Genomic DNA, 14173 nt, shown 5'->3' on the forward strand with positions numbered 1-14173 from the left:
GATAAGCAGCTGCTCCAAAACGGACCCTCCAGCCCCCCTTGCAAGCCCATGCTGCTTCTCTCCTCAAGCAAACAGTAGCTGTGGACATTCATCCCCCTGCCTGCCTCTGCTCCAGCAAACTGGCACTCCAGCGCTGTTCTCTTTATTCCCCTTGTCGAGGTGGAGTACATGCAGCGCTGTACCCAGGGAGATACAGCGCTGTACATGCCTTGCCAGTGTGGACGGGGAGTGAGTTACAGCGCTGCAAAGCCACCAGCAGCGCTGTAACTCTCCAGTGCCCGCCCAGGGGGAGGAATGGGAGGACAGTGCGGTGCAGAGGAGGGGAGAACCGGCGTATTGGGCTGGAGGTTGGGAGATACCTGGGGTAAAGTCGAGGGGAAGAAGGGGGCATTGGTGGCTTGATGGATTGGGCGGGGTGGGGGCCGGGGAGGGAGCAATGGGGGGCAGCCTGCACTGAGCCGGGCGGGGGAGGACCCCGGACCCAGCTCTCCCAGCCTCTCTGCCTTTCGCACAGAGGGCGGCTCCCGGGACTACAGGTCCCAGGCTGCCCCGCGGCGCGCTCTCTGCGCACGCGCACTAGGCCCGAGCCCTTGCGGGCGGTGCTGCTGGCTCTTGGCAGGTGGCGGCTCGGCCGTTAAACCGGAGCCGCGCGGAGCAGCCCCGTCCCCGCCCGTCGCGGGCCGCGCCTGCCCGGCAGGTAGCGTGGGGGCCGGTGCCCTGCTGGGGGGGGGTGCACGGGCTGTCGGGGGGGGGGGGAGAGCCGGTGCCCTGCTGGGGGGGGTGCACGGGCTGTCGGGGGGGGGGGAGAGCCGGTGCCCTGCTGGGGGGGGGGTGCACGGGCTGTCGGGGGGGGGGAGAGCCGGTGCCCTGCTGGGGGGGGTGCACGGGCTGTCGGGGGGGGGGAGAGCCGGTGCCCTGCTGGGGGGGGTGCACGGGCTGTCGGGGGGGGGGAGAGCCGGTGCCCTGCTGGGGGGGGTGCACGGGCTGTCGGGGGGGGGAGAGCCGGTGCCCTGCTGGGGGCGGGGGGAAGCCAGTGCCCTGCTGGGGGGGGTGAGCGGGCTGTCGGGGGGGGGGGAGGAGAGCCGGTGCCCTCCTGGGGGGGGGGAGCCTGCTGGGGGGGGTGCACGGGCTGTCGGGGGGGGAGGAGAGCCGGTGCCCTCCTGGGGGGGGGAGCCTGCTGGGGGGGGGTGCACGGGCTGTCGGGGGGGGGAGAGCCGGTGCCCTGCTGGGGGGACGCGGGGAAGAGCCGGTTCCCTGCTGGGGGAGTGGGCGGGCGGGCTCTCGGGTGGGGGGGGAAGCCGGTGCCCTGCTGGGGGGGGGACTCTCGGGGGGGAAGCCGGTGCCCTGCTGGGGGGGGGACACTCGTGGGGGAAGCTGGTGCCCTGCTGGGGGTTGGGCTGGGGGGGTTGAGAGCCGGTGCCCTGCCGGAGGGCGGTGCAGGGGAGAGCCGGTGCCCTTCTGGGGGCGGGGGGAAGCCAGTGCCCTGCTGGGGGGGGTGAGCGGGCTGTCGGGGGGGGGAGGAGAGCCGGTGCCCTCCTGGGGGGGGGAGCCTGCTGGGGGGGGTGCACGGGCTGTCGGGGGGGGGAGAGCCGGTGCCCTGCTGGGGGGACGCGGGGAAGAGCCGGTGCCCTGCTGGGGGAGTGGGCGGGCGGGCTCTCGGGGGGGGGGGGAAGCCGGTGCCCTGCTGGGGGGGGGACTCTGGGGGGGAAGCCGGTGCCCTGCTGGGGGGGGACACTCGTGGGGGAAGCTGGTGCCCTGCTGTGGGTTGGGCTGGGGGGTTGAGAGCTGGTGCCCTGCCGGAGGGCGGTGCAGGGGAGAGCCGGTGCCCTTCTGGGGGCGGGGGGAAGCCAGTGCCCTGCTGGGGGGGGGTGAGCGGGCTGTCGGGGGGGGAGGAGAGCCGGTGCCCTCCTGGGGGGGGGGAGCCGGTGCCCTGGTTGGGCTGGGGAGGGGAGAGCCAGTGAGCTGGGGGGGAGCTGGTGGTGGGCTGGTGAGAGGAGAGCCGATGGGACTTTGGGGGGACAGAGCCGGTGCCCTGCTGCAGGAGAGGGGCAGGCACGCAGAGAGCTGGTGTCCTCCTGGGGGCCGGTGCCCTGCTGCTGAAGGAGCAGGCGTGGGACTCTGGGGGGACAGAGCTGGTGCCCTGCTGCAGGAGAGGGGCAGACAAAGAACCGGTGCCTCTGTGCCATGTGTTTGCTGGATTGCAATTCAGAGCAGAGCAAGTGTCTGTGGTGCCAGGCAGGCTGGATTGCTTTGGGGCAACTTCCTGAGGCTCCATTCCGATGTAGTCAGTCTCTTGGGCTCTTGGTGATGGCAGCAAGCATTGGTACACCTGGCCTTGGGGTGTGGTAATGGCTGGTGGGCAGTGTGGCAGATGTTATGGTGTGGCAGGAAAGGAGTGGTGAGGGTGTCGGGTGGGGAGTAGGAGCTGGTCTAGGAAAGTGACTGGTCTCATACATGGTATCTAATCATAGAGGTCCGGGTTGGAAAATTAAACACAAGTCTATGTAAATGATGCCCATAGGCAGGGACTTGTTTTCAAAAGCCCTCAAGTGATTGTGTTTAGTTTCAGGGGGCTTGTGCTTCTTGGTCACTTGGGTATTTCTGAAAATTGCACCCTTAGTTACTAGAATGGATAAACCTCTCCCTCCGGTTCGTGGGTTTTACTTATTTGATGACTGTCTGTAGAGTAAAGGTGTGTGTGGCCTGGGGTTTTGTTTCTTGAAAATGAATCCAATTTGACTTCCATGGCTGGCTTCAGCAAGAGCCCAGACCCTCTGACTTCGTCTCTCCTATTGGTTTCAGAGGGAAAATGGTCCCACTTCTGAAATCCATGGCTGTGATGGTGAGACTGGTGTTTCTGATGGAGACATTCAAAATGCCTGTAACCCATGGGGATCGGCCTTTCGTTTCAGTTTCTATCACCAAGGTTTGTTGATCTTCAGTTCACCTCGGTCATTATTTATCTCCTGGATCATAAATTCTTGATATGTGCCTCAGTGGAGATCAGTATCTCCTCGCTGTGTCCCCTGTCCTGAAATTAGAAGTGCATGTGCCTTAGCAAACAGATTGAAAGGTCGTCTGATTGGCGTTTATGGAAGCTCTTTTGTATGTTCTTGTAACAAAACTTGGTGGACCCCAGTAGCTGGGCCTCTTGTAGCAACAGGACCTGGGGGGTGGGGCAAGGTGGTTATCTTCCTCTTCCCTAATGGAAAACACACATTGCTGCCACACTGGGACATAATGTTCCTCTTCGTGCCTTCTGGTGGAGCTTTATCTGAAAGGGCAGAGCCAAGAAATGACTAGTTTAACTTGACTTTCTGCTGTTAGAATCATAGGGTTACAAGGGATTGCAAGGGTCTAATCTAGTCTAGCCCACTGCCAAGATGCAGGACTTGTTGTGTCCAGCCTTCCAAGACAGATGGCTCCAGCCTCCTTTTGAAAACCTCCAAGGAAGAAGCTTCCACAACCTCCCTAGGCGTCTGTTCCTACAGTTAGTGTTTCCTGAGATTTAATCTAAATCTGTTTGAACCCATCATCTCTTGTCCTGCCCTCTGTGGCAAGAGAGAAGCTTTTCTCCGTCTTTTTTTTCCTATGTCAGCCTTTCAAGTATTTAATGTATTCCCCCTTAATCGCCTCTCTTCCAAACTAAACATCTTTCTTCATCTTTGATGGCGCCCAGTTTCAGACACATCCAGAAGGGTCCTCAGTCTGTTCTTACACAGACATCTCATAGGAGCCTCTGACACATACTATCTGGCCTATCAGGTTGCTTCTTCTTGGCAATGTGGATTGAAATCAAGAAACAAATCTGGGCTGAATCTCAGGAAAAACTTCTGGAGAGTGAGGGCTGTTCTACACTACAGCTGTAAATCGACCTAAGTTACGCTACTTCAGTTATGTATCTGAAGTTGATGTAACTTAAGTCGACTTACAGCGGTGTCTGCACCATGCTGTGTGTATGGGAGACACTCTCCCACCAACTTACCTTACTCTTCTCAGGGAGCTGGAGTACAGGAGTTGATGGGAGACCACTCTGCCATCGACTTAGTGGGTCTTCACCTGACCCGCTAAATCGACACCACGGCATCAGTTACAGCTAGATTGGCACTGCTGCAATTATAGAGAAGTCTGAGATGTATCTGATTGTAGAACAGTCTCCTAAGGAAAGTGGAGGTAACCCCATCACTTAAAACTGGGACTAAGTACGTAATTCCATAGGGACCAGTCCTGCACTGGCCCCCAAGGGGCTGACTGACGTAGGGCTTATACGGAAAACTCCATTAACATCTGAGTCTAACCTTCTCAGAATAGCTTCCTGAGCTTGTGTGGCAGATGGATTAGTCCCGTGCAGGGAGCTTGTGGGGGTTTCTCTTCATGGCAGGACCCAGCCAATGCTGAGGGATTTACTTACCACTCTAAAAGCACGTGGTTGCTGGTATCTTGCAGTATGACTCCACTCTGACCTTTGGCCTCTGTCAGGTTACTGATAGAAAACTTTATCAGCTACCACAGAGCCTTTGCAGAATTTCAGGTCTCTTTCCAGGTGATAGTCCAGCATTTGCACTAATAACATTTTAGCATAATCTGTTTGTTTATAGGAAGAACAGATCACAACAATTGAATTGCATTCCCCTTCCTCTAATTTCCTATATTTTCTAGCTCCTGAAACACCTCCCCTTCTAGAAATATTCAGCATCCCAATACAGTTAATATCTGGGGTTAAAGATGCACATGTATCACATGATGTGTTATGTTTAAATGGCTTGGTGGTGAGGGCGAAGAGGAAGGGTGGTGATTAAAATAAGGTATGGTCAATATACAATGTGATGTAAATGTTGTTAGATGTAAGTATGTACCTTATTATGAGCAGACACTCATTGAAATGTTTTAGTGTCAGTGACCTGAAACATCAAATAACATCTTTTCCTCCTCCCACCCAACCTGCACAAAAAACTCAATTTGGATGAATCCCGAGGGATTAAGCACAACCTCCCCTGCTCCCACCTCACTGTTCCCTAGATGTCTTCACTACAGTTCTGCCATTAATCTTTCCTATTGGATCTGCTTGCTAAGGCTGAGTAGGGAAGCCCCCGCAGTGAGACCTAGTCATGCTGTTTCTCTGTATGTTGCTAAGTACTAGTTGTGTGTAGGGGAGTGAGTTCTAATTATGGATGTAGTGAGATTTTTGGGAGGTGAATGGGGTGCATTGAGGCTGAACAGGTGTTTGGCAAACCCTCACTTCCAGTCATTCTGGTTAGACATGTCCGTGGTTTGAGAGAGGTGGGTTTTTTTCTCCTGAGCAGTTCAGTTGCCTTGTGTGGCTTCATGTCGTCTGTTTATAGCAGGTTTCTGTGGGAGTCCTGAGCATCTTATGCATGTCACGGCTGCCCTCAGAGATTCCCCCAGAGCTTTGAACAAACAGCAAATAAGACTTCATGGAGTATCCTGGGAATCTGGGGGAGGGGACTTACATCTTCTATGTGGTTACCTCTTCTGGTGAGTGCTAGAGATACTGGAAAAGGGAAGGAATTACATAGGGAAGTTTGTAATGGGATGGGTGAGAAAGCTGGCATGTAGCCTGCATTGTTCAGGAGGTTCGGTATCTGTTCATGAGGCCGTGGAGATGGTGTAATGTCTGTGGTGGTCATTCAGGGGATACTGGTATAACTGTAACTTTATACTAATCCTGAAAGCACTTCATAACTGTTAATTCTCTTGCCCCCACTCCGTGGGGAAGGTCAGTACTGTTCCATTTTATAGAAAGGCAAATGGATGCAGAGAAGAAGGGACATGCCCAAGGACATTCAGGGTATCACTGTCAGAGCTGTGATTTGGAACTCAGCATCTTCCTGCTCCCAGTACTTTGTCCAGATCACAAGATGATGCTGTCTGGAGATTCTTGGATGATCTGCCTGCAGAGGGCATGATGAGGTGTGTGCACAGTATTGGCTACTGAAATCTTTCATCCAAGTTGAAATTAATCAGACTGAAAAACAAGCATTTTAATCTCCTGCTGTCCCTTCTCTAGCTCAGGTGAGGTGACCCAATGGTTATATGGTGACCTTTGTTGTAGCAGTGTTTTTAGGCATGCATTGTGTCTTACAGACAATAAGGACATACTCTCCTGATGATTTAACAATCTGGATGAAGTGTGACATGACATGATCTAGGGAGAGAGGGCTTCAGATGGGAGGGAGGTTTGCATAAAATGATGGATGAGGCTGCTTGTTTTCCCGGGGTGCACCTTTGTATTCTCTGTTTGAGGTCTACTTATATAGATGTTAGGTTGGTGTGAGAGAGTGACTGTGCAGCAAAGACTGGGGAAGAACTGGGTTTTTAGGGAGAAGGAGTTATTCTAGGCATAAGGGGACCCTGGAAGAAAGTGCAGATGTGTTTGTGGGACAAAGCAAAGAAAGAAGCATCACGGGGATTGAAATTAGCTGGCACAGAAGCTGAACAGAATAATGGCAGGAGATGGGAAATGATATAAACAGGGGCAGTGCTGAGATCTGCTTGAAAGGAAACCTGGTGAGTTTCTGTTCTCTGAAGTGATGAGCTTCAAGAGGTACCTGGTGTCTTGAACAAGCCTCAAGGCTTGTATTTGTGATAGCAAATTTAGTGACCCTTCAGCAGCACCATTGTAATCAAATCTAGTGTAACTGGGTTTGTGCTGAAAAAGCCGGTAAATACACTTATGTAGATACAACCCCTGTATTTCCTGCTGCCTTGGAACAAATAGCCAAAGCAGTGAGTAAATGTCAGGAGTGAGTGTAGAAACTGGATTACTCTGTGGCTGGTTTTAATGGTAAGTTGGATGTGCCTGAAATAGAACAGTCTATATGGACAGCTTCAAGCTGGCTGGGGCTATTTTAAGTGCTACTAAACCTTGTGGCTGGCACATCTCAGGACACAGAGCCCTGAGGACTAAGGCAGTAGCACGGTAGGGACTTTCTCTCCTCCATGCACTTTAACAGAGACAGTCGGTGCAGATTTCCCTGCTGCTTGGGGAGTCCTTAGCAGGGACTGAGATAGGAGGGTGGGGCTTGGGAAATCCAGACTGCTTCTTGCTGGGTTTTCCCATCTGGTTTGGAGATTAAGGCAGAGAGAGTTGGATCTGTGGAATTGGACAAATCTGAGCACTTGTTAGAAATGGCTTTAGCGTCTGTTTCCTTGGCACACATGTTGGTTGGCCAGCCCGGCTGCATGCTCTCATTCCAGCATGGAATGGGTTCTGCTCCATCTGGGCTTGGGTATTATGGGCATTGTTCTAAGGTTGCCGTCTTGGTCTCAATTTTAGACCATCTTTTATGTTTGTCAGTGAAACTTCTGGCCTGAAAATGCTCATGCTTAATTTTAGTCCCAAAAATACATGTAGGAAGTCTGAAGTAAATTAGCCAAGAAATGAGTTGTAGGGCAATGAAAACGTGAAATTTACTTTTGCAAGAAGTGCAGCCATTTTTGTTCACTCCTAATAACACCAGTTTTATAGAGTCAAACTTGAGAACTGGTGCATGGGCTAATTGTGACCAATTTGGTCAAGTAACTATTGCTGTTTCAGAACGTACTTTTCTGATGTAATTTTATAGCTGTAGCCCCATGGCGAGGCTGTCACAACTTGATTGAGGACTGGTTCGCTGAATTATGCATATGCTTTAAACAGCTTTGTAGTCAGGGATGGTAGAAATAGCCACATTCCTTCTGTAGTCTAAAGATTAAAGCCTCCTGTTTTTCTACAGAATGTAGTTTTCCTTTTTCGGGAGGAGGGGAAGCTTGTAACCCTTCTAGTCACAAGTTACTATCTAAATGTTAGGCTCTCAGGAGTGAGTTGCCCCATTCCTCTCGGTGGTGAATATCTCTCTAAAGACTATCATTTGTCACATCTCTGCTGATTGTCCTCAGGGAAACTTCCATTATGGCTGAGTGCCATGCCCAGCTGCCACCCTGGCAGTGGGGATGGGGAGACTCTTTGCACACTGTCATTGAGCTGCTCCTTGCTACTCTTGCATCAAATAATGAACACTTGCATCCCTTCAGCAATGAAAGTAAAACCTGTGTAGCCAGAATGTCCACTCCGAAGAGCTCCTGTGGGGCAGAAGAAGGATTTTGTGCATTTTCATTAAATACCAGTGGCTCATTCTTACTACTCTTTTATTAATTCATAAGAGTTAATCTCCTTGTCCCTTACAAAGAACTAGGAACGTGACCAAGGAGAGCTTAAATTACATGAACATTTTAATTGCCATGCCAGATCAGAGCATTGTCCCCCTGTGGTAGGACTCCATCAGCGATCAGTGCGAGGTGCTTCAGAGGAAGAGGATAGGAGTGCTGCCGTAGCAGTTTACGGAATAACCTGCTCGTAGAGAAGTGTCCTGGCAGTGAGTGACTGGCTTAAGTCCTGATGCTCCAGGGCTGGTATCCCTTCCAAACTTTATCCTTCTTTAATCCTTAGAGTTGTAACTCCGAATAATCTCATTATATATACAAAAGTTAATCTATTTTTGAATCCTCCTAAGCTTTTGGCCTCAGTGATAGCTAGTGGAGCTCACTGCCAGAAAATTAACTTGCACTGTGTGGGAAAAGTATTTCCTTTGATCATTTGTGAATTTGCGACCTTTCAACTTCACAGTTATATTGGAGTAGAAGAATAGGGCAAATAGAATAGCCTGATCTACCTTATCTATACCATTCATTGTTCTAGAGCTTCTGTGTACCCTCTGAGTTGTCTCATCTTTAAAGTAAATAGCTGTCAATATGCCACGTGGAAGCAGTTTCATACTGCTAATTGTTTTGCTGCCAGTCTCTAACGAAAGATCCCTGAGGATGTCTGTATACAATTCTGTACCTTTTGGCAAACTTATGGGCAAGTGTTTTCGATATACATCTCCTTAGCCAGGTATTTCCATAAAGGAACCAAGCATTCATAGCACTGTTATCCAGTCAATGTTTCTCCCTCCCAGAGACAGGGAATCTGTTAAACTGTGGAGTATCAGAGGGGTAGCCATGTTAGTCTGGATCTGTAAAAGCAGCAAAGAGTCCTGTGGCACCTTATAGACTAACAGACGTTTTGGAGCATGAACTTTCGTGGGTGAATACTCACTTCGACAAGCATCTGACGTAAAACGTCTGTTAGTCTATACGGTGCCACAGGACTCTTTGCTGCTTAAACTGTGGAGTGGATGGTGTACTGTGTCTAAGCAATTAAAATAACCAAAAAGTGATTCAACCCTAACAAAACATGAAAGAGAAGGTTTAGTGAAAATTAGAAATTGTGACCTTTTAATGCTCCCTGAAAAATTCTTACACTTAAAAAAAAAAAACTCAGGTGAATAGCTTCATTAATATTAAGATTGTGAACGTATTCCTTCGTGTGAAATATCTTCACAGGAACAGTGGAACATGCGTGACTTAGAAAATCTCTGGAAAGATGGTATAAATATTATTCCTAATTAAACTAGTAACTTGTAACTGAATACTAGAAACTAAAACTTACAAATGGAACTTTACCTTGGGCCTTCTTTACTGTAATATTACCCATGAAGGAACATGGACCTGTTAAGTTTGCTGCTACATGTGCAAAAACCTATGAGAGGTCACGTGCCTGCTCCAGACCACTGAGTTTGATTCTCATGTGTAGGCTATATGAGGAGGAGGGCCAGCCAGATAGGATGGTGAGGGAGATCTGCATGGGAGGCAGCACACCAGAAGTGGGTTTTAAGGAGACACATGAGGTGAAAGAGGATGCATGGTGGACAAGAAATAGAAGTGATTCAAGCATAAAAGAAGGTCGAGAAGCAGAGAGTAGGTGGAGGAGAGAGGTTTGGGAAGAGTGTAGGGATCCAGGGAGGAGTAGGTGATGAGAGGAAGGGCTGAGGTTATGCCCAACCTGGAAGGGGAGGCCAAGCAGTCTGAATACAGTGTGGCAAAAGACAGGCAGTCACTGCAGGGATCTGAGGAGAGTGATGGAGACTGTGGCAGAAAAGGAAGATGAGTTTAGCAACAGCTCTTTGGCTGGCCTGGAAGTGAACGTGAGAGTGAAGATAATCTCCCGGGTTCATTCCTTGCTCTTCATTGTACTTTTATGAATGTTGATTATGCAAATTAGAAGCCATGTTGTGTATTGCTAACAGTATAATTGTTTAATCTTCTATGTTGTGATCTTGAAAAGATCTTGTATTTAATAGAAATGGACGTGTAAAGAGGTGAGAGGCTTGAAAATGAATTCATACTTAACCATGATATGTATGCTTGTACATGGTATGTACGCTGTTTGTAAAGATCTAAAGTACAGATAATGTTTAATTGTCATTCATATTGTGTGCTAATGAAAAGTTTTTATATTTTTGTTACAGACTTAGATGAACACTTTCAAATATGGGTGCCTAAAGTTAGTCACGCTTCAGAGTAGCAGCTGTGTTAGTCTGTATCTGCAAAAAGAACAGTAGTACTTGTGGTGCCTTAGAGACTAACAAATTTATGTGAGCATAAGCTTTCATGGGCTACAGCCAGAAGTGGGCTGTAGCCCACGAAAGCTTATGCTCACATAAATTTGTTGGTCTCTAAGGTGCCACAAGTACTCCTGTTTTTTAAAGTTAGTCACGCAATCCAAATGGCCTGATTTCTTTTCAAAGGTGATGAACACCCAACTCTTATTGACTTTGCTTCGATGTATGTCTTTACTTTTTAGGGATGTATTTGAAAACGTTGGCCTGCGTGACTTGTAACTTGCATCAGGATGAGTTAGGGCTTCAGATAAAAATAGTGTATGTGGGATTTTCAAAAGCAGTTTGTAGTAGCCTAATTCTACTCCCTGATTAGGTCTGTCAGGGACAGAATGCTCCCAAACATCACCCACTACATAAACTTTTTTTTTAAATGTATCAGTCCTCTAAAAAACTGAAAATGTTCTTTTGCTGAAAGCTGCTGCATCCGCAATAGAATCAACTTTTAAAATGCCATAAATTTCATTGTGCAAAAAGGTTCAGATTGCAACTGTGTGATGAATGGTTAACAAACCTGACAAAATATCAAACTTTACAGGCAAGAGCACGACTTGCTATGGCCTTGTAAGGGATAAAGAATTAACAAATGCTGTAGATTGGTGCTTACTGCTTAATATGGCTTTAAGAATCCATTACCAATCAGCTGTGCTTAACAAAACAACAAGCTTTAGGGCTGTGGGTGTATGGAGAACATATTGGGCTGTCAAATGCAGTTCCAGAAACTATCCTCTTTCTGCTTTTGCTACTGTACAATGTGCCAGGCAGACTGAGGAGAGTTCAGTAGCTTCACTTGCAGCCTAATATGGTCTCTGTAAGGGCATACTTTTCAGCCATCCATTGGCTGCAGCACGTGCTGTGGCAGGCTTGTGTGTCTACGTTATCTACCTCTCCTGCATTTACCTTCTTTTTTAGAGGGAAAAAAGAAGAAATGTGTGAGGTGGAGCTTCTCTGTGCACAAGTACAACTAAGGTCCATCTACTCTGCCCTTCTCCCACCCAAAACCCCTTGGCATCAAGTCTCAGAGTCTGGGTTGGCTGGCTTGTGCCTTTGCTGAAGGGCTGAAAATAGCAGTGTAGACGTTCAGGCTCAGTCTGGAGCCCGGTCTTTGAAACCTCTCTGGGTTTCAAAGCCTGGGCTGCAGCCTGAATGCGATTGTCTAAGCTGCTATTTGTAGCCCCCTTGTGCAAGTCCCCCAGTGAGTTGACTAGAGCTCTGACTCTTGTTACCATCGTGTGTGTGTGTGTGGGGGGGTGAGCTTAACTTAACTGTGGCTGTGCTTTTGCACCGAATCCTGCCTGCTGGCAAACCCTGGTTTAACTGTAGCGTTACATAGTCTGTGGAACGTGCTCTGCTCACAGTTGCTTTTTTAAGATTTTGGGTTGTGTGAAAGCATTCACTGTGCTCTCCCATGAAATTATCACTAGATTACTGAAACCAGAGACAGCTGAGTCTGAGGCTCTTCTTTCTGCAGCTCCAGACAGCATCTCTCTGCATAAATGCGAACACAGATGTTATGCTTTTAATACTAAACACTGTGACTCTTCCTCATTGAAAGGAGGCTACCAGCTGACTGAGAAGCTTGAAACGGCTGCTTTGGTGGTGGGTCAGTGGGGGGCGGGGGAGCCAAAGAGTTCTTAAAGCAGAAAGTGTATTCCCCATCCCCATGTACTCGGCTAACTCAGATGGCTCGGTGTGCAACCTCAGCCCAACTCAGATCAAGTTGCAAGGAGAAGGTTCTGAAGTACCTCCGGAGAGGAGATTTGCACGTTTGCTGCTAACAAGTGGGTCCCTGCCTTGCATGTCAACCAGGCTGTAATATCCAATGGGAAAATTCAGATTTTCATGCTTTTGGAACTTATCTTTTCCCACCTTTCTTCTGCTCAGCTGAGAGAGATGCAAAAGCCTGCTCCCAGCAGCAGGGAGACATGAGGCGTTCTCCCTTCAGCCAGACACAATGTGGTTATGGGTGCATGTCCTGCAGCAGCTGACTGTTACATCCTTGGTGTCTAATAAGGTCAATCCAATTGTGATGTGGCTGTCAGTCCCCTAGGAAGTGGGGTAAGCCACTCTCAGCTCTGACTGTTGAACGGCTAGACTTGAAATTACCAACTAGTCTGACTGCTAGGGTCACCGTTAGCATGGCAGCTTCCTGAGGGATGTTCTGTAGCTTTTGTGGGGAGCTTATACAACAGGAGTTGGCTGGTGAGAAGAAAAACTGTTGATGTAGCTGAAGTTTGGAATTGTTCCAGAAATGGCTTGGAGTGCTGCCTACAGCTTGGAGTGCTGCCTGCAGCTTGGGTTCAGGTGGAGAACTGGTTCTCCAACTGCTGCTCTGCTGGGGAAATACTCTGGAGTGAATTCTGTTGGCTCATTAACTTCTGGAGGTCAAAGTTACCAATGATAATGTTGGGAAGATAAAAATGGCTCAGGTCTCTAACGACTGTTGGTGTTGTTTAATGGTGGTGGTTATTGCTCCTCTTGCTTTTCTTGTGTAGCGTTCTTGTGCCTTTGTGTAATAGTTGACTGGTAGCTCCCACTGTGCTTAAGGTTATAGAGCAGTTTCCAATGTAACTTACTGCTCAAACTTTCTGAAAATATCTTGTGGCTGAAACTTTCTGTGCTTTCTCTTGCCAAACTTCAAAAGTCAACCGCAGCGAGTCCTTTCTGCCTCGCTTGTGTTAAGACAGATTGGAGTGGAAGTAGGGTTTCTAGTCACTATTGAGCAGGGCTACAAAAGTGGCTGAAGTTGGAAACCTAGCCTGTTTCAATCTTCAAACTGCCACACAACACCTGTAACTTCAAAAGGTTAAATAGCTTGCCCAGAGCCTCTGTTCCCTGTTTTACAACCAGGGATAGTTCCACTTTCCTACTTCACGGGGTGTTGAGAATAAACAATGCGATACTCGCCTATGATGGTGGTAGGGGACCATATAAATGCCTAGGTTAAGAACTGGTGAGTTTGCTCAATTTGAAGAGGAAAAAGTAAAGTGAATGGAAAAATTGCCTGTGTGTGTTCTTCTTGGGGGTTTGCCAAACACTTCTGACATGTGCTGTATAAATGCATAGCATACTCTGACTTGCCATAGAAGAACCATTGGCTGCTGCTTTAACTTATTGTGGTTGTCTTAGCTGGTCGGAGATGGAAGCAAATGCTATCTGTAATCCCCTTTTTCCCCCTATCATAGCCTTGGGCTCAGTGTGAGTGAAAATATGAGCTAATCAAAAGATACCATCAGAAATTCCAAATGTTCACAGGTTGGGCAAGGACCTGCCATGGGGCTTGTCTGCTCCTTGAGTGTCTCCCACTGCACTGTGATCAGGAGAGGGAAGGGACTGCCAGTCTGGCAAATACGTAGCTTAAAACACCTTGTGAGCCCAAGAGATTATGAACAAAACACAGTGTATTGTGAGGTGGAGCATTTTTTGCCTCTTGGTGACTAACTTGTGCATACTGAGCTACTGGCTTTGTGTGCTGCGGGTAAGGAGAAGAAGGTGCTGTAGTGACACAGGCACGTAGTCTGTTCTGGGCAGGCTTTGCGATGCACCATGCACTGTTACTTCCTTGGGCAATGTAATCTTTAGTGGAACCATCCAGCACATATAGTGGAATGGGCCCGGTACTTATGGGAGACCTTACATTGGTTGGTATCCTGGTTTTGGACTAGGGACCTCAG

The 14173-nt window shown here is 48.9% G+C and overlaps 1 protein-coding gene across 5 annotated transcripts in view; it reads left to right on the plus strand.

Annotated features, from left to right (window-relative positions):
- Positions 1-615: 615 nt before the first annotated feature.
- The window catches only part of KLHDC3 (kelch domain containing 3), a 36861-nt gene continuing 23303 nt past the window's right edge, over positions 616-14173 (plus strand). For 4 of the 5 annotated variants that reach the window (XR_007774091.1, XM_050951224.1, XM_050951227.1 and 1 more), the window contains exon 1: positions 2829-2926. The gene's annotated coding sequence lies outside the window, so the exon portion shown is untranslated. Of the gene's footprint in view, positions 698-2828; positions 2927-14173 lie in introns of those variants that run through there. The other variant, XM_050951225.1, reaches the window with a different exon arrangement.

This window comes from Gopherus flavomarginatus, chromosome 4 (assembly GCF_025201925.1).
Source record: "Gopherus flavomarginatus isolate rGopFla2 chromosome 4, rGopFla2.mat.asm, whole genome shotgun sequence".
NCBI lineage: Eukaryota > Metazoa > Chordata > Testudines > Testudinidae > Gopherus > Gopherus flavomarginatus.